At 49.8% G+C, this 20,697-nt stretch overlaps 1 protein-coding gene across 7 annotated transcripts in view; it reads right to left on the bottom strand.

Moving 5' to 3' along the window:
* SBNO1 (strawberry notch homolog 1) overlaps nucleotides 1-20,697 on the bottom strand; it is a 1,282,279-nt gene that overhangs the window by 769,748 nt on the left and 491,834 nt on the right. The gene's annotated exons all lie outside the window — the stretch shown is intronic.

Genomic DNA, 20,697 nt, shown 5'->3' with positions numbered 1-20,697 from the left:
AAGTGGGCTGCTACCACTGCCAGACATTTTGTGAAGACTCTGGGTGCTGTGGTGACTCCGAATGGGAGAACCTTGAACTGGTAAGGCTGACCATCCACTACAAATGGAAGGTATTTCCTGTGAGAAAGTGCCATCTTTCTTGCATAGTATGCCCCCACTTTTTGATGAATTGCTGAATGTACTTTGACAGAGTGTACCCTCGACTCCTGCCAATCAGGTGCCCAGGGCCTATGTCCCTTCCCTAAAACCTAAATTGGCAAACCCTGGCCACATGTCAGCCCCTGGTAAATGGTACCCTAGGTACCCAGAGCCTTGCGACCAGGGAAGGCCTCTAAGGGCTGCAGCACTTATTGTGCCACCCTTAGAAGCCCTGTACCCTAACACAAACACACTGCCCTTGCAGGCTGAGTGGGTACAAGACAAAACAAAGTCCACATGGCACACATTCCTGTGTGCCATGTCCACAACCTACACTGCCCTGGCATACATCAGCCACCCCTCTAGCTGGGTGCCCTATGCCAGTGGTGTGGGCACAGGAGCATGAGCCCTGTGCCCCTACAGTACCCAGGTCCATTCCTGGGCACTAAGTGCAGTGCTGCCATTTAAGAGTATATGTGCTGGGAGCTCGTCAAACACGAACCCCACAGCACTGAAGACTGAGAAGTTTGGTATCAAACTTCTCAGCACATTAAACCCGCACTGATGCCAGTGAGAGATTTAATGTACAAAGCACTACAGAGGGCATCTTAAATATGCACCCTGAAACCTAACCTGCAATCCTTGTCTTGTCTGAGAGACTGCCTAGAATGCCATACAGCAGACATGTTGCTGGACCCTTGGGTGGAGAGCCCCCCACTCCTGCAACAATGCACATCCTGGGAGAGGTGCTAGGTCTCCTCCCCCAGGATGGGCAGGGGGAAGCTTCAAAGGCATGCCGCCTTTGTGAGCCTCCCCAGACCACTTGCTGTACTCCGCAACTGGCCCCCACCGGTTCTGACCCCCCCACTCTGGCAGGAAGACTGGCCGGAAACTCCAAGTAAGAACAGGGGATGTGCCAGCCCTGCCAACCCCACCCCTCAGGTGGGGGAGGCAAGGTGAAGCACATCTCTGGGCCCTTGCCAGCTTGAAGATGGGGAGCCCTACTCAATCAGGACTAGGCCACTGCCCCCCTCCCACAGGAGAGTGGCAGGATAGGGGGTGTACCCACCCCAGGACAGGGACCCAAGGGTCCCTGCCCTTTACCTACCAGTAACGCCCCTAAATTTAGTATTTAGGAGCACCCTGAACCTTTCTTCCTCAGATTTCAGATTCTAAACTAGCAAAGAAGAATAAGAAGAAAGAAGACCTGCTGTGCAGCTGCTAAGAAGAGGAAGACACCAACTGCTTTGGCCCCAGCCCTACCGGCCTGTCGACCCTCGAACCTGCTCCTGCTAAATCCCGGCACCTCTTGTGGCCAGCAACCTCACAATCCCTGAGGAACTAGCTACCTTGTGACTCTGAGCACCTGGGACTCCCACGAGCAGTGGCTCTGCCCAAAGCAAGTTTCTAACAGAGTGGACAAAGACCCCGAGGACGTCCCCCGAATCCGGCACCCAAGGACCCACCTTGACGCTCCTGATGACGCCTGCAGCCTCAGAACCAGGGACCTCCCCCCCCCCGCCCGCGATTAACAGAGGGTAAGATTTCCCGACATCAAAAGGCAACCCTGCACCCGGCGGCTCCGTGTGTCCGAATATCCTGGGTACCTACCTATCCTCCAACTACCCAACTTACCTCTTGAAGTGGTGGTGGCACCTGAAGAATCTTCGTCCCCGAGCTTGCAGCCTTTGTTCGTCCTTGAGCTTTCCCATTGAAATCCATTGAGCACCCGAAGGCTCAAGCGCCCGAAGGCTCAAAAGCACTCTGCACCCAGCCGCCCGTGTGGCCCTGGCAGTGCAACTTCTACTCCTACCTACTTCCCCATTTGCCCTGAGCAAGTGACCAGGAGCCCAGCTCCCACAGCCGCGTGGCCTGCTAGTCAGCAGCCACCAACCGAGGACCCCCTGCCTCCCATAGGATAACATTGGGCCTAACTCACTCTGCACCCGGCTGCCCCTGTGCTGCTGAGGGTGTAACAACTGTACTTACCTGACTCTGGGAGACCCCTGAGTCTATGCCCAGAACCTTAACTCTGCCAGTCGAGTACTTACCCAAAAGCCGATAACTCACTTTTCTTCCATAGGGTAACATTGACTGGCTTCTTCTGAAGTTTCTTCTAAGTGTGGAGTTTCTAGACTTTAAAATATTCACCTAAAATCAACCGAGTAACTAAAACGAAATGCTCACCTGCTATTAGGAGAGATCTCAGTGTTGGATCTTGGTGCCCAGCACTGACCCTAAAAAGTACTTACAACCGTACTTACCACTAACTCTATTTTCTCCCATAGGAAACCATTGACTGTTTGCTGTGAAATTTCTTCACAGTTTTGATTTTTGCAAACTACAAATATTCTTTAAAAATCGTACCGATTGTGAAAACGCATTTACTTACCTGTTTTAGCTAGATGTCCCAATACTGAGACTAGGAGCCCAGCACTGGATTACAAAAGTAACGAGAACATACTTAACCCATAACTTGAATTTTCTCCCATAGGAAACCATTGACTGTTTTTCTGTGAAATTTCTTCGAAGTGTCGATTTTGCAAACTTATAAATATTCCTTAAAAATTGCCTGTGTAACTTAAACGCAGTTTCTCAACTGCCTACAGGTGGTACACTAGTGCTGGATCTAGGATCCAACACTGACCTAGAAAAAGTAACCATAACCCCACTTACCTGCTAAGTGAATTTCCTTCCATAGGATAACATTGGTAATTTGATTAGAAAAAGTTTCAACTTTTAAAATGGCAAAATATTGCTTAAAAATCACAGCAGTAACTAAAACGGATTTACTCACTTGTTTCCAAGAACTGTCCCAGGACTGAATCTAGGATCCAGTCCTGGAGTTAGAAAAGTAATCCTGAAAGTAATCAATAGTACATAAACTTAAAATTCCCATTAAGATCAATGTATTATTGCGTTTGAAATTGTGTTGCCTATTGCAACACAACTGTAACTATTATCTGAAAAAGTCAATTGCCTATTGCAAAGTATTTAACTAAAACATCTCATTCTGAGAAAGCATATTTTGATACCTATTGTTGGTTCTAAAATAAAACAACCATATATTTTTTTTATATAAACCATTGGCCTAGAGTTCAGTTCTTGAGTGTGTGAGACCATTTGCTGACTGAGTTTGTACAACAAATGCTTTACACTGTCCTCTGATACTGCCTTACTGCTCGACCAAGCTACCACTTTAGAGAGTAAGGTTATATCTAACTTTAACCTCTGCCAAACCTCTGGGGACTGTGGACTCTGTACACATTGTACCTATTTGGAAACAGTATATACAGAGCCACTTTCTCACATTTCCTGTGAGCAGGGTGAATGGGAATGTGGAAGTAGGCGTCCTTGAGATCTAAGGTGGCAAGGAAATCGCCTTGTTTGAGTAGAGGAAGGACCTGTTGAGTGATAATATGAAAATGGTCTGATTGTATGTAGAGATTTAATGGTCTGAGGTCTAAGATGGGTCTCAGGATTCCGTCCTTCTTTGGAATGAGAAAGTACAGGGAGTAAACCCCTGTGTTTTGGAAATGCAGGGGAACTGCTTCTATTGCATGTTTCTGTAGGAGGGAAAGCACTTCTTGTTTTAGAAGCGTTAAATGCTCTGTTGACATTGGACGCTGTTTGGGTGGTATGTTTGGGGGAGTTGAAGCGAGTTCTAGGCAATAACCGGATTGGACGATTTGTCTCACCCACCTGTCCGTGGTAATGGTGTTCCAGACAGGTAGGAACTGTAGCAATCTTCCCCAGAGTAGAGTGGTCAGGGGGGAGTGGAGGGAAGTCATTGTTTGGGTGTGGAGGCGGTGCGAGTATTGGTAGTTTTGCCTCTACCCTTGTTGTTCTTGCCCCCGTAGCCTCCTCTGGAATAGCCTGGGTGGGACTTTTGTAGGAAGTGGAGCGGTTATCAGTGGTAAAACCTCCAGAGGCGCCCCTATAAGAGGAGCTACGAAGGGAACTTCTGGGAGCTTGCGATTGCAAAGCTCCCGTTGATTTGGCAGTGTCAGTATCTTTTTTCATCTTCTCCAAAGATGAATCTACACTAGGCCCAAATAAGTGTTCTTGGTCAAACGGTTGGTTTAGTATAGTAGTTTGAACCTCGGGTTTGAAGCCCGAAATGCGTAGCCACCCATGTCTGCGTGAAAGGAGACTGGTATTAATAGCTCGGGAGGCTGTGTCTGCAGCATCCAGAGCACAACAAATGGAGGTATTAGTTATGAGTTTGCCTTCCTGGATGAGATCATTGGCTCTTGTTTTATATTGATCTGGAAGGTGTTGTAGTAGGGTCTCTAGCTCGTCATAGTGTGCCCTATCATACTTAGCCAGCAAAGCCTGTGTGTTGGCAATTCTCCATATGTTGGCTGCTTGGGACGCTGTTCCTTTACGAGATTCGTCCAACTTTTTTGACTCATCAGGAGGTGGAGCATCGCCTGTGGTTTGGGAGTTAGTCTCCAATGCCAGGAAAAGGGCTAACATGGAATCCAAGGGAAGCTGCTCTTTAATATAAACAGGGTCAGCTGGGGCAGATTTGTATTTGTTTTCCACCCTGGGGTTAATGAGACTAGCCCTTACAGGATCCTTACACACTTCAGGAGCGTGTTTGATTACCCCTTTTAACATTGGGAGAATGGAAGTGGACCTTTGAGATGGTGCAAAAGTGTCAAAGAGGAAATCTTCTACAGGGTCTGTGTGCAAGTTCACACCGTGGTATTCTGCAGTTCTGTGTATGAGCTGAGTGAATACTATGGTGTCCTCTGGAGGGGATCGTCTAGATGGGTAGATATCATCTTGTGGTGTATCGGGAACATCTAGTGTGCCATAATCGTCCCATGGGTCATCTGGGGTATTAGGATGACTAGGTTCCCCTAAAGGTTCATCATCCCTTCACCCCCAGAGGTGTCCTCATCATTCTGAGGTTGATGAGATTATGAGTGTACTGGAGATGGGATAGGAGAGGGCAACATTAGCGCCTCTGAAGCAGACGACTCTGACGTCGAAGACATCACTCCAGGGCAGCGGGTCATAAGTACTTACGACCCGCTGCCCTGGAGTGATATCTTCGACGTCAGTCGTCTGCTTCAGAGGCGCTAATGTTGCCCTCTTCGATCTGCTCCTCCTCTGGACATTGATGCCTTCTTGGAAGATATCGTCCGGTATCTATGCTGATGATCGAGCCATGCTTCATCGAGCTCGACAATCCCAAATTGTTTTCTTGGAGCGGAAAGAGGCATAAGCTGGATAGTCTTTGGCCTCGTGCTTGGGCGAAAGGCAGAGGTTACACACCTCGTGAAGATTGGCGTGTGAAAACTTGGATCCACATTGAGAACACTTTTTGAAAGGAGTCCTTTCCATGAGCCAAAGGCCTAATGGCGCAGCTAGGCTCTCAGGCCTGCGTCGACGACCGGAATCGAAGAATTCAAGTTTGTAGAGATGCGTGTCGAATGGGGAAACGCGATCGAAACAATACCGAAGAATGGGTGAAGGCGGCCTACCAGCTATACCCTGGTCCATCGACGACTCCGAACAGAGGCAAGTTTCTTGCTGCCTTGGACCGCCTGTTTAGGCCTAGGGCTCCCGCCGGCGCGCCGGCGGGCCCGTGTCCAGATCCTGTTGACCCGGCGGCACCGCCTCCGGTGCCGGCCCCGGAGCCACTGGATCGAGCGCCCTTGGCTCTGGCCCATGCGCCACAAGGTGCAACGCCGCTGGCTCCGGCCCCGATGCTGCCCTTGGCTCCGGCCCCAGCACCACCCCTGGCTCCACCACAGGCGCCGCACTGGGTGCAGTTTATTCTGCCCCTGTTCAGGTTCTCAGACCATTTCGTTCCGACCTGGGATCCTCATTGGGATGTGGTATCCGGGTCGGCCCTGGCCGGCGCCGCTCTTGGCATCACTGGCCCCCTCTCCGGCTCCAGTCCTGCCGCCTTCTACGCCGGAGCAGGACTGTGACGGCTCCGAGGACCCCCTTGCTCAGCAGTGTGTCTCCGAGCAAGATTGGGTGGATGACCTTCAAGATGCGGGTGAACTTGATGTGTCTACTGACCCGGGGTTTGCCTCCCCTCCGCCTACTATGGATTAGGGCACTTCCTACACTATGGTGCTGCGTCGAGCTGCAGAGGCTCTCCATCTTGCCCTCCCTGAGGTGGCCCTTAAGACCAACCTCCTTATGGAGGTGCTCCAGATGGATCATTTGGCTCTTCTCCGTCGGGAAGTCACGGCCCTCCTGGCCAAGGGGGCCATCGAGTACGGTCCCGATCGGGAAGTAGGGAGTGGTTGCTATTCCCACTACTTTCTGGTCCCCAAGAAGGACAAGGAGGGCCTGCACCCCATCTTGGACCTCCAGGACGTCAATCGCTTCCTCCGGAAGGAGAAGCTCAAGATGCTGGCTCTGGTCCTGTCTGCCCTGGAGACTGGATGGTAGCGTTGGACTTGCAGGACACTTATTTTCACATTCCCGTCCTGCCGGCCCACCGTTGTTACCTGCAGTTCACGGTAGGCCAGGAGCATTTTCAGTTTACAGTGCTCCCCTTCAGCCTTACCAGCGCCCCTCAGGTGTTCACGAAAGTGATGGCGGTGGTCGCAGCTCATCTGTGCAGGTCAGGGGTGTCAGTCTTTCCCTACCTCGATGGCTGCCTGTTGAAGGCAGGCTCGCCCCAGGCAGTTGTCTCCCACCTCCAGACTACGGCTGACCTCCTGCATCTTCTGGGGTTCTCCATCAATGTGCTGAAGTCGTACCCGAGTCCCTCTCAGAAGCTCCCTTTCATCGGAGCGGTTCTGGATTTGACGCCGTTTCGGGTTTATCCTCCCGAACAGCGAGTCTGGGATATTCAGGCTTTGGTTCCGCTCTTTCAGCCTGTATCCCGGGTTTCAGTCAGGATGACCCTTTGGCTTCTGAGCCTGATGGCCTCCTGCATCCTGCTGGTGCCGTATGCCAGATGGCATATGTGGGCTCTGCAGTGGGACCTGAAGTTTCAGTGGGCACAGCATCAGGGCAACCTGTCCGATCTCGTCCAGATCTCGGAGGGCGCTGCACCACAGTTGCAGTGGTGGCTCTCGGGTCGCGATTGGGTCCGTGGCAGAACCCTCTCCCTTCCCCATCCGGAGCACACAGTAGTGACGAATGCATCCCTCCTGGGTTGAGGAGGCCACATGGGAGAGGCGGAAATCAGTGGCCTCTGGTCTCCGGCGGAGTCCCAGCTCCATATCAACCTTCTGGAGCTGCGGGCGATCCGGCTTGCACTGAAGGCATTCCTTCCCTCTGTCCGGGAAAGTGTAGTGCAGGTGTTCACAGACAACACCACCGCCATGTGGTATTGCAACAAACAGGGCAGGGTGGGGTTGTGGACCCTATGTCAGGAGGCTCTGGACATGGCTGGAACATCAAGGCATCACCTTGGTGGTTCAACACCTGGCAGGTTCTCTGAACGCCAGGGCGGATGAACTCAGCCGCCGGTGCATAGTGGATCACGAGTGGCGTCTGAACTTGGACGTGGCACAAGGTCTCTTTCTGCAGTTGGGAGAGCCTTGGTTAGATCTATTCGCCATAGAAGAGAACGCGCATTGTCATCAGTACTGCGCGTTGGAATTTCCAAGGCGGCACTCTCTCGGAGAGGCTTTTCGTCTTGAGTGGAGCTGCGTTCTGTTGTAGCCTTTCCGCCTATACCACTTCTGCCCAGAGTGCTGAAGATCAGGCGCGACCGGGCCCAAGTCCTTCTTGTGGCTCCAGACTGGGCCCGAAGAGTATGGTATCCCGAGCTACTCAGTATGAGCATCGATCCACCGATCCGTCTGCCTCTTCGGGAGGATCTTCTATCGCAGCAGCGGGGGATGGTCCTCCACCCGAACCTGTCCAGCCTCCACCTCCATGCTTGGAGATTGAGCGGCGACAGTTGACACCTTTCGATCTTCCTCCCGAAGTCTGTGATGTCATCCTGGCAGCCAGGCGTCCCTCCACTAAAACGGTGTATGCCTGTAGGTGGAACAGATTTGTGGCATGGTGCACAGCTAAGACTGTGGATCCCCTTTCTGCCCCTCTTCCTCAGGTTCTTCGGTTCCTTCTCTCTTTGGCCCAGCAGGGCTCTGCTCTGGGCACTGTTAAAGGTTATCTTTCGGCCATCTCTGCCTTTGTACGGCTTCCAGATCAGCCTTCTCTTTTTAAGTCCCCGGTTGTTAACCGTTTTCTTAAGGGCATTACGCATACGTTCCCACCTGTGCCCTTCGCCTCAGTGGGACTTGAATCTTGTTTTGACTTTTCTGATGTGCGCTCCCTTTGAGCTCCTTCATAACGGTCCCTTACGTCGTCTTACTCTCAAGACGGCTTTCCTGGTAGCTATCACCTCTGCCAGAAGAGTGAGTGAGCTCCAGGCTCTTTCTTCCAAACCTCCTTTACATTCATCTGGACAAGGTGGTTTTAAGGACTTGTTCTTCTTTCTTGCCAAAGGATGTCACGCCCTTCCACATCGGGCAGACCATCACTTTGACCACCTTTTTTCCGCCTCTGCATCCTTCAAGGGAAGAGGAGCGGCTCCACCGTCTGGACCCCAAATGAGCCCTCGCATTCTATCTGGAGCGTACACAACAGTTCCAGGTGGATGATCAACTCTTTGTTGGCTACGTGGGCGCCAAAAGAGGTCAGGCTGTGCACAAACGGAACATCTCCGTGTGGGTCGTTCTGTGCATCAAAGCATGTTACTCCTTGGCCAAGAAGGAGCCTCCTTTGGGACTGCGTGCCCATTCGACCAGGGCAACTGCAGCCACTACTGCATTGGGACGCGGCGTCCCCTTGCAGGACATTTGTCAAGCAGCTACGTGGGCCTCGCTGCACACGTTTACCAAGCACTACTGCCTTGACGGTCCGGAGAGACGGCTTCTTTGGCCGTTCTGTGCTCTGGCTTTCTGGTGTAATTTGTTCGCAGACCTACCATCGGGGTTGGTATTGCTGGGGTATCTATTCTGAGGTAAGGAATCTATCACCAACGTGTCTCTTTCAGATGCACAAGTTAATACTTGTGTAACAATATATCTGTAAGAGACATTAGTTAGTGATAGATTCCTTACCGCCCCGTCCATCCTCCCCGTTCTGGGAACTGATTACTAGGGTTAAGGTTATCCTCTTTTAGGGCCCTAGTTTTATGCACCAAAGGTCAGTTTCTTACATGGCTCTGTGTTTTGGCACGGAAAGTTGTGCACAGAACTGACGTCAGCGTGCATGGGTGGCGCCAAAGTAGCCTCCGTGACGTCGTCCCCGACATGCACGACGCCAATGATGGGTACGGAACCGCACGGCGCCACCTACCGGATCCAGACTGACGCCTGGGGAATATTGTAAGGTAAGGAATCTATCACGAACTAATGTCTCTTACAGATATATCGTTACACAAGTAGTAACTTGTGCTATACAACACAAACCAATACACAAATTAAATCAAGCAGTCTTTAAAATATGCAAAACTCATTGAATAAGAGAAAGGTCAAAAACAAATCCTAAAGGAGCTCATCATACCAGGGACATGTCATGGTCTCATGTAACTTGGAAAATCTGAAAGAGACACGTTAGTGATAGATTGCTTACCTTAGAATATCCCATCAGACTGGATCTGGAAAGTTTGTCAGCCATACCCCTACGTGTTGGTAGGCGTCGTCGTACAGCTCTGCGTACGTCGTCGGCGTCAGTCACCGAGATGACGTCGCTGGAGCTACTTAGACACGCCCACGAGCGCCGACGTCCATTCTTTCTTTTTCCGCACCAGCAAGCGCATATCCGTAGAGAGCGGTACCCCTCAGTCATTTTTTGACTGAGTTTTTTGGGACTTTTGTCTCTGTTTTTTGAATACTTACACTCCAGGTGCATAGGGATGCCCGGTTTCAAGTCTTGCGCGGCCTGTCCCCGCACTGTGAGTGTCTCTACTGCCTGGGGCGCGACCATGACTCCGAGTCGTGTTCCCACTCCCGGGCCATGGTTCCGAAAACTATGCTGGAGCGGTCCCTAAAGTGGCTATAGGCCTGGGAGTCTGCTCCTCACCGTTCCCGGTCCCGTGGGAGGAACCGGGACCGGCCACGAAGCCATCCCCACCATTCGAAGTCTTCGCACTCTGAGTCAGGTAAGGCGAAGCGGAAGAAGCGGAAGAAGCGGAAGAAGCGGAAGAAGCGGAAGAAGCGGAAGAAGCGGAAGAAGCGGAAGAAGCGGAAGAAGCGCTGTCGCTCTTCGCCTAGCCGGTCGCGCGACGTGGCTGAGGGTGCAGGTGGTGCCACCCCTGCGGCTCCGGTGGAGCCTCCGCAGTAGCCGATGGCCTACCAGCTCTTTCCGGGTCCATCGGTGACTCCAGCTCAGCTGCAGGAGCTCCTGTCAGCCATGGCCTGTGTCTTCGGACTGTCCTGCCCCGCCGGTGCGCCTCCGGGCCCGACTGGAGGTTCTCGTTCTTCGATGTTACCGACTCCGGCCCAGACGTCGACGACTACTTTGGTCTAGACGCTCCGTATCAAGACGAACTAATTCTCGGACTTGGCCACTGATGCGGCGAAGGCTCATTATAGGGCTACACTTAGTAAGGTATATGATATGGGTGATAAGGCAGGCAAACTGTTGGCATGGCTTGAACGCAGAGAAGGGGCACGGCGTGAAGTAGTAGAACTCGTCACTGACCAGCACTCCCGTATTACTGCTAGGCAAGATATCGCAGATGCGTTCGGAAGACACTTCCACTCTTTGTACACCTCGCTCACGGCCTACTCAGAAGAGGAGGCTTATCACTTCTACGTGATATCAAATTGCCGGCTCTCACCGCCGAGGAGAGCTCTGACCTGGAGCGCGACCTCACGGTAACTTAAGTGGAGATTGCCATCCACGATTTAGTTGGGGGGGGTGGGGGGCCTGGACTGCTCCGTTTCTCACTGACATGTACCGGGAGAGTAAGCAGACTGGAATTCTCCCTGAGGATCATAGATTAGCTACTACTATTGTGATCCATAAAACGGGCAAACCCGCAGATTTTTGTTCTTCGTAGAGGCCTATTTCATGCTTAACTGCGAGGCTAAGATCCTTGCGAAGGTCCTTGCCACTCGCCTGTTGCAGGTTCTTCCTACCCTGATCCACCCGGATCAGTCCAGGTTTATGCCGGCGCGGAACACATCTCTTAATCTCCGCCGTCTACATGGAGTGCTTTGTAGGGCAGATACGATTAGAGAAGATAAGGTGGTGGTGGTGTCTCTGAATGCCGAGTCGGCCTTTGACACTATTGAATGGCCCTACATGTTTGCCATGCTCCAGAAGTTCGGTTTTGGCCCAGAATTCATTCAATGGGTACGCCTCCTTTATTGTCAGCCATTTGCCCAGGTCGTCACCAATAATCTGAAATCTCCTGTTTTTTCACTGAGTAGGGGTACCAGGCAGGGCTGTCCCCGGTCGCCGCTCCTTTTCGCCTTGGCTGTGGAATCCCTGGCAGCGTGGATCTGTCAAGACCCAGCTATCAGTGGTCTGAGATGGACGGACGGCTGGGAAGACCATATATCACTGTATGCAGATGATATCCTGCTTTATCTTGCCTCCCCGGCAAAGTCACTCAACGTCGTAATGGGCATATTCCGTGTATTCGGCGAATTCGCGGGCTATAGGATCAATTGGTCCAAATCAGTGCTTTACGTACTTAGTGGGCGATGGCCCCAACTTCTCCGGGATCGCCTACTGACGGAGGCAAAGGACGGAGGCAAAGGACAGGTTCAAGTAAATGGGCTTCCAAGGACCCATCTCGCTTCTATGATGTTAACCTTCGGCCTCCACTGGCACGTCTGAAATCAGACGTTCAGCACTAGAGGTCGCTCTCCTTAACTTTCCTGGGGCGAGCGGCATTGTTTAAGATGATGTCCCTCCTCCGGCTGCTGAATGCCTTGCAGAATACGCCCCTCCCGGTCACAACGTCGTACTTCAAAGAGCTTGAGTCTACGGTGCGAGACCTGTTGTGGGAGGGCAAACTCCCCCCGCACTGCCACACAGAAACTCACTCTGGGATGGTTCGACGGTGGCATCGGGCTCCCCGACATGAAAAAATATTATTGGGCCTCGCAGCTCATGGCTGTCAACCAATTCAGGTATCGTCAGCACGAGGACCCGGCCTTTCAGATAGACCGTTGGCTCCTCCCGGGAGGCGGATTTGAGGTGTCGCCCGTCCTCTCTGGCCCAACTCTACATGCGGTGCAGGCATGGAGAGACGCTAATAGAAGCCTGGGTTGGGAGGGCAAGCTCACTCGAGTTACGCCGCTTTGGCGGCGCGGTTATCAGCTGGGTCGGTTGTAGCGTTCCCTGGGTTTTGACAAATGGGATACCATTAGAATCTCCAGCATTGGGGACCTTTGGAAGTCGGGCAAGGTCATACTATTTTCCCGATTACAGAACGAGTATGAGATGGCCGACTGAGCGTTTTCGCTATCTTCGACTTAGACATGCTCTGCTGGTGGTTCTCCTAAAGGGTGCGGATCTCCCTGAATCTTCCCCACTAGAGAATAGGATTCTTGATGGCGATTTGCCGGAAAAGGCCATCTCTCTCATATACAAAAAGCTCCTGAATAACACGCCAGATCCCCTGATCCGACTAAGAAGTAAACGGGACCACGACGTGGCTGGGCTGGATGACTAGGAATGGCAGGCTGCAGTGGCGTCTCTGCGGGAGGTTGCCATGCCCTCTAGATTCCGACTAGTCCAGCTAAAAATCCTTCACAGAACATATTTGTCAGGACCCTCACTGGTCCATCTGGGCTACACCAAAGACAGTGAAGGTGTACGTGGATGTGGGCAGGAGGGCACCTTTATCCATACCCTTTGGCAATGTGCAACTATACAGAAATATTGGGAGGGAGTGACACTTAAGATGGAGGAGGTGCTGGGGCAGCAAATACACGGGAATATTAAATTGATCTTATTGAATATATGGGACCCTACGGATCTCACCGCAAAAGAGAACCTGGGACACATTGGGCTACATGGTGGCAAAGCGGAATATTGCCCGTGTGTGGAGTGCCCCGAACCCCCCCAGCGTTACAGATTGGGCCAAGGACACGGACTGGTGCATGGTAACTGAGGTTCCTGTATATGTCTCTAGGGGGTGTCCGTAGAAATGGTCACACATATGGGGGCTTGGAACTCGTTTCGGGGGAACATGTGAACCGCCTAGGAGCTCGGAGGACAATGCCGCTGATGTTGAATAGGACGTGTTTTCTGATGATTCCTTTATATTGTACTGTGTAATGAGCTTTTGATGTTTTCGCTAAATGTACTGCTATGGACCATCTGTTCAATTTTTGATGAACCGATTGTAAACATGCCTGTTTTTTGTTTTCAATAAAAATTTATAAAAAGTAAAAAAAAAAAAAAAAACGCCGCAGAGAGCGCCTTCCTCAACCCTCAACCTTAAACAACTAAACAAAATAAAACCCTTCGTCCCTCCTAACGACCTCAAACAAGCCACTCAATCCCTGGTGCTGTTCAGACTGGACTACAGGAATGCAACCCTAACAGGATCAGCAAAATCTCCCAGACCATATACTCTTTATGGCTTTACTGCACTTACAATGTCTAAGAATGGACTTAGACAATGTAGGGATACAGGGCTCATGCACCTGTACCCTCACCAGTGGAATAGTGCACCCAGCTAGAGCGGTGGCTAACCTATGCCATATACAGTGAGTTGTAGGTATGGCACGCAGGGATGTATACTATAGGGGGCAGCATTTCTGTCCCACGCCCAGTCGCACAGCTTTTGGGTGAAAAATACCACGTTGCTTCATGCTTGTAATCCATTTAGCTCCATATATTCCCTACGTGTGGAGTTAATGTGATTATACGTCTAAGTGGAACATATTGTGGAGTACATGGAATAACTGGAGCTAAATGGATCACAAGCATAAAGTAACGTGGTATTTTTTTTAAAACTGTGCAACTGGGCGTCGGGCGGAAATGCTGCCCCCTATAGTATGGTTTAGACTTAATGTGCTACCCGGGCAAGGACTAAAACCCAGTTCAGCACGCTTCCTGTGATAAGTATTGGACAAATACGGTTAAAAAAATCTCAGAATTAAGATTGGTGTGCACCCCTTTCACCTCGTTGATAACACAGGGATGTATGCCATGTTGACTCTTCACGTTTCTCTGCACCAGAACACGCAGCCTTCAGCGAGTGCGTGTGAGAGAGTGTGCGTGCGTGTGTGTGTGTGTGTCAGGGTACAGGACATCCAAGGGTGGCACAATATGTGCTGCAGCCCTTTGAGGTCTTCCATGGCCACAGTACCCATGGTACCTGTTACAAGGGACTTGCACACCCAAATTGGCAACCCTGACCACATGCAACACTACAGATTTATGGAAAGAACATAGGCCCTGGGTACCTGTTTGGCAGGAACCCAGGGCACACTTAGTCAAAGAGCATCAATATCAGGAAAAAAGTGTGTGTGTGTTGGGGGGGAGGCGGGGGGGGGGGGGTTGGGGGGCTACCTTACAAAAATGAGCTCTTTCCTACACCCATTAACAGTTTTCAAGACTGAACAGCTATCAGCCTGGACGGGTGCAGGGTTGGAGTCAGTAGGTGACTTTCCAACAAAGCATCCATGTCCCTTTTGGAGAACTAGTTTCTGGCTCCTTGCCTACCGGCTGGTCAATTCATTCACTATGAGACCTTGGACCGCACCTTCAGCGGATTTTGGGAGGTGGTTGTGAGGAACCCAAGACACACACTGTACTGCAATTGTTGCTCTCCCTGGGATCTGCGAAGCACTTAGGGAAGTGGTTCTACAGCTCGCTGTCAGAGATGTCACGTAAACCTTTGTCCAAGTTGCGCCAGCGGTGGGGGACAATTTTAGATCAGGAACTCTGGCTCATACTGGAATAAGGTTCCATCTGACCCTAAGAAGGTCTCAAGAAGCACAAGATAAAAATGCATGCAGTTTAACTATTTACATATGACTTACATGATGCCCTGCAAAATCTAAGTAGTCTATGGCGGTGACCTGTGCTGCTGCACGAGTTGCCACCGTAGCGATGCAGATTTTATAAACATGACATGAGAATGCACCACATTGCATCAGTTTTGGGATGTGGTATTGGCAGCACTGAGTGACACACTAGGATGCACACATGGCTCAACTGCGGAGGTCTGTCTACTCAGGCTTTTTTCTCAATCACCCAAATGGATGGTTAAAAAAAAGAAGGTTTATTGATTTGGCTTTGGTACTGGCCAGAAAAAGATAGCAATGCCCTGAAAGTCCATTGGAGGGCCTGTGGTAGGGACCTGGTTGAGAGATGTGACTTAGTGCGCTGAAGCGGAGGGAAGGGTTCTACTCGGAGATAAATCACTGGGGCTAAGACGACGTCCCATAGCGGAGCATAGGTGGGTGGTTCTGAACGCCAAAATGGAATAGGTTACAGAAGACGCCCACCATCCCAGTCCTCCCACACAAACATGAATGTAGATGGGGAAAGTATTCAGACACAACAGACAAGAGCCCGGAACCCACTCGCTCCATGTACCAGTTCCATTTATAGATCATCAATTATTTTCACCTCCCTGCATTAGTTCTTTTAAAGTTGAATTAGTTGAGATCTATAGAGAAGGCATCAATCTTTTCAGATACTCTTCTCAAACGTGGTTTGGTCCTCTTAAAAACATGACTATAGAATGGCTGGACAACGCATTGCATTGGCGCACACCGCAGATAACCCAAAGACAATGGGTCTAATAGATTAATCATGTACCATGCCTGTCATACAGGTTAGAAAACTTGCTATGGATAGAACGGATATTTACCAAACGTTTGAGGAAATCTACTGTTTGTAAAGTATGTATTGATTGAAGAGATGGGTTCTGCAATGCTGTAAATGTACTCGTCTAACTGCTACTAATGCTAAATGCCAATAAAAAAACATTAAAAAAAGTTTTTGAATCTTTAGTTTTGAAGGTTATTTTGTGCATGTATCTGGATATGTATCAATGATATGCAGCATTGTATATGTCAAACCCTGTTGTGTTTATCATACATGTTTTTAAGCGATACCTTGATAGTACAAGAAAATCCAGTCGAGCTGATCCAGGAGTGCCTACAAGACAACACTGATAACAAGAGCTCAGCTAATGTAATCCATGGTCTGTGCAGATGACTGAATTTGCTGCATAACGCCCATCATGGATAATCTGAGCCAAGGAGGCCCTATGGAAGCTGGCCATGTACCACAAGACAAGTATCTAGATTAACAAGCGCAATGCATTTATGGACAGTAATGCCAAGCTGGAAGAAAAAAACATCAGTTTGCCAAAAGCATCAATCCATTTGGATTCTCTATATGAGGGATTGGACAAAAACAAGTCTGAATTAACTTTACTGGATGAAGAATGCACAATAATGAATCCAATTGCATGTACTATTGTTGCAACTTTGATAACATAAGCAAAACACCACAGCTTGTAATTACACTGTTCCCTGTAAATGCGCAAATTGATTATTTGTATCGCATGACCCTTTTATTCATGTTTAATAAACCAAATTGAGAAAAAAAAAAAAAAGAAAAAAAAGAATGCACAATACGACTTTATGGACTGGGGTTCTTGGTGGCGAAGTCCAGATGCCCGGGCGCAGGCTTATGCTGCCTAAATATTTGCAAACTAATGGGCAGGTAAGTACATTGTTTCAACCACCTAGCAATCAAGGCATCTGTAAGTGCGTCATTGAAAGAGTGGAGGCTCCAATGTCAATGGTCTCGGTTGAAAAATCTTCAAAATATTTGTATTAGTTTCAATGGAGAGTAGCCTCAGCTTCCCTCTGAACCAACACTGCAACTGAGGCACTTTCCTCTGTTGATAGCTAATGTGATAAGTCAAACACCAAGTCAGGGCAAGTGTCAAGCCCATTAGCATTCTGTAAGTCAAGGTATAAGATTTAAACAGTAAAATAAGGGGTGAGCAATCTATTCCCATCTTTCTCAGTATCTTTTGGTGGCACCTGCTCTGGCATAGGATCAGAGTGCAAACCAAAAAAAGGAATGGAAAATCTGCTGATGTGTTGCAGTAGACAAGCTAGATTACAGTCCGGCTGCATAATATCCAGTTTCACCTTTTTATCTCATAGCGCAACACTGGTTGAGCCTCTGCCGATGTCAGTTTGAGGTCCTACATTTGTGTCGACCCAGGATCCTCTATTAGTGCCAGTGGAGTCTGTGTACTGAAGCCAGTATGAAACTGGCAATGGGTTCCATGACAACAGACTATGGTTGAAGGGTCATGCTGGCAGTAACCTGATGGGAGGTCCTTTGGGCACAAAGGCCTACCTGAGGGAGTCGGAAGCTCAAAGATTTGCAGCATTGCCTCCCTAAAGGCCTTGATCTGCTGAGGGGTCGACAATGGCAGAGTTAATTAAGGACGAATCAGGAGAGTAGATGCATCTTTTCTGTAGCTTGTGATCACGAAACAGTGCGGCTCATCACGGATGGGATGTGGTGGACTCCAGCTTCACTTTGTCATCTTTAGACTCTGACTTGGCAGAATATTCTGAGCAGGAAGCAGGCAGGACCGACCTCTGGACCGAGCCCACAACCTAGGGCAGGAGTGGGACCTGTGGGAAGACCGCAACTATGTATGCTCTGCAGTAAACAGTTTCACTTCCTAGTCTCAAATCGTCTTCGGGTGCACTAGGGCTGACTGGTCACATGACAGATGTGACTGGAGCTCAAGCACACTTCTTGGTGGTCCATGACCAACATCTGATTGTGGCTGTTGGGGCACAAAAAAACCCTACATGGTGACAGACGTGCACCTCTGCCCAGAGTTCCACAGCTGTATCAATATCTGGATCTCTAGTACTGATTTCTGATCATCGGGGAACATGGATAATGCATGTTCATCAATTAAGCATGACTCATGGTAATGTGGTCTGCTTAGACAAGGAGGGGTGAACCAAGCGCATCCCTTGTGAACATAAAGGGCTACTCCACTTACCTGAAGTTAAGTGACAAGCGCCATTTTTTTATTCCAAGGAATACGTTTTGTGAGCAGGCTTTACCTTTGTCACTGGAGTGGGCTAACTGGCCCACACATGTAAAGTACAGTGGCTTTCTACTTAACTCACCCTTGGCCTACATGGATTGCGTTCAGTGGTGATACTTGTGTGTAAGTGCCAGATTGCATTTGTGCGTGCCTGAGGACTGTATCAACATGGAGGTCTGTGGGTTCCAAGTTGGGGAGCCCAGGACCTGGCGAGGCAAAGACTGCACCCCTACCAGCCTAGATTGGAGATGGGTGCCAACCACAAGAAAGCAAGGTGCAAGCTCCTTGTTGTAGAGCATAGGGGAGAGAAGCACCCCTGCTTCAGGATTGTACTAAAGGCTGTGGTTGGGGTAAAGTAGAAGGACTATAGGGTCTTGTGAGATTAATTCAAATTCAATGGTTTACTACCCAGAGAGCTCACAACATTCACAGCCAAGGCCAGAATTTATTGCCAACAGCACCTGGGGCCACCTCCTAAAACTTGCCATTCAGCATTTTGGGGGAGGGAGTTAGAGGCCCCATGGGGGGGAATACAACCCTGCCAAGCTGCTTTTTAGACTAAGATCAGTAATAGACGGGACAATAATCTTATTGGGATCACTCTGGTTATTTGGAGCTATGAGCCCTCACATTTCTTTTGCCAACTTCTCCCCGAGGAGCCTTTGGCTGCTCGACCAGCGCTACCACTGATAGTCAAGTGCGGAAGAGATTTTTTTTGGCCCAGTTACTCAGGGATTTAGATTAGGTAAGGCACGGGACACCAGGAGTCAAAAATCAGAACACACACGGAGGGGCCCAGTAGCTCCTGCTTGTCCCTTTGTCCTCTGAAAGGGGTTCAGACAGTGACACTTAGCACAGCTTAACACGTTTGAAGGGGACGTAGATCACTAGCACACACTCACAACTGAATTTTAAAACAGTAGGAAATTTGGAGAATAGCTGGACATCCGCATTGGAAGGAGCAAACAGAAAGCAACTGACAGCACACATAGGTGGTGCCGCTCTGTCACTTCTGGGACATTATGGATCTGATGCTGGTTCCCACAGCGCCAAAGGGAAGGAATTTGCAGTCATTAGTATTGACTAGAAGGAAGGCATTACCTTTGTTGAAAGAAAAACACCCAACTATGGTCCCAGTCTGCGACACCAGGTCTCACTTTAACTAAAGGTGAGAGAGGGGATCGAGAGAGCTAGAGAGGGGGGATCGAGAGAGATAGAGGGGGGATCGAGAGAGATAGAGAGAGGATTGAGAGAGAGAAATATGTAGGGTTACACAAACGCAATCTAAACTGACTCCTGAAGGCGATGAATATAGAGGTAGAGCAACTGTAGCCATCCCTAAGGGAGAACTTTCAGGGATTGAAAATCTTGCTTACCTGAAGAGTAACATGACAAAATATGAGACTATGGACTCTCTTAAAGCGGACAACCAAAAACTCCAATTAGAGTTGCACAAAAATCCAAACAAAAGCAGTGAAGTACGAGTTACTTACCTTCGGTAACGATGTATCTGGTAGAGACGTTGTCTAGCCGCAGTTTCCTTAACTTAGAATATCCCCAGGCGTGAGACTGGAGCCGGAATTTTTTTACACCAGCACCTCTTCGTGCCGGGGGTCCACGCCACACAACCCCGCCCTGACGTCGTCCACGTACGTGACGTCAGCGAGGTCATACAAGTTCCTCCCGGGGCGCTGACATCAGTTTTCTTCGGAGAAACTTTTCCACGGCACAACGCGGTGCCACCAACCAAAAACTGTGAAAGAATGGGAACAGTGTGCGAGGGATCAAAAATCCGTGAATAAAGGAGGATGATGGTGGAAGATACCATCTTAAAGACAGAATAGACACTGCCTACACATATAAGTGGAAGCTGTGAGAAAGAGCCCAGCAAGCTAAGCGGAGGCCCCTTCCTGAGTGCAACAAGGGAAGAACATCTCAACAGACAGAAATAGACTAATAGTGCCATGTGGAACTGTGCCATCCACTAAGAACGTAACACAGAAAGAACAGTCCACTGTCGGAAAGAAATGAGAAGACTGGCCTTCCCCATCTAAAAACAGAGGTAGGAAACAGAGCACAACCGACCCTCAAAGAGGATGACCACGAGCCGTCCAGGACCATGAGGTAGCAGAGCAGACAGAAGGGAACTGGAGAGGGAAACAAATCTCCTCGTGAGTCAAAGGCACCAAATAACAGAAAAGAAGCCCCCCAGCAGAGGTGAACTGTATATGAAAGCACCCAGGGGAGTGCAACAATCTGAACCCCCTTGAGATATAACCCAATGGCAACTGAAGAGGCCAGCGGAGAACACCACTAGACAAGGTCCTCGCAGAACGGGGAGGCTGGGTGGGCGTATAAAAATGACGGGCAGAACGGCATGAGCCATATACCAGAGCAGAGAGAGAGAGAGAAAAAGAGAGAGAGAGAGAGAAAAAGAGAGAGAGAGAGAGAGAAAAAGAGAGAGAGAGAGAGAGAGAGAGAGAGAGAGAGAGAGAGAGAAAGAGAGAGAGAGAGAGAGAGAGAAAGAGAGAGAGAAAGAGAGA

Source organism: Triturus cristatus, chromosome 11 (genome assembly GCF_964204655.1).
Source record: "Triturus cristatus chromosome 11, aTriCri1.1, whole genome shotgun sequence".
NCBI lineage: Eukaryota > Metazoa > Chordata > Amphibia > Caudata > Salamandridae > Triturus > Triturus cristatus.
This window is presented reverse-complemented; position numbering and strand designations above follow the sequence as displayed.